Here is a 331-nt window from a genome sequence, read left to right on the forward strand (position 1 = left end):
GTGTGTGTGCGAGTCTGCAAGCTTATATTTACATATACACATATATATATCTATATATATACATATATATATACTTATTTATATAATATATATAAATTATATATATATTATAATTTATATTTATATTTATATTTATATAAACATATATTTATTCAGCTCCATTCTATATGCCAATCAATCATGCGGTATAAAACAATTTAAACTGGATGGAGGGCCTTGAGTATGTTTGGCCCGATGTTGTCGGCGTCGGGGAAGGTGTACTGGGGTGTACCAGCGGCTTGTCAATGCCAGACGTCCCCTAGGAGATGCACTAAGGCGCTCGATATGCCTG

This window comes from Eimeria mitis, genomic scaffold, assembly GCF_000499745.2.
Source record: "Eimeria mitis Houghton genomic scaffold, Emh_scaff467, whole genome shotgun sequence".
Classification (NCBI taxonomy): domain Eukaryota; phylum Apicomplexa; class Conoidasida; order Eucoccidiorida; family Eimeriidae; genus Eimeria; species Eimeria mitis.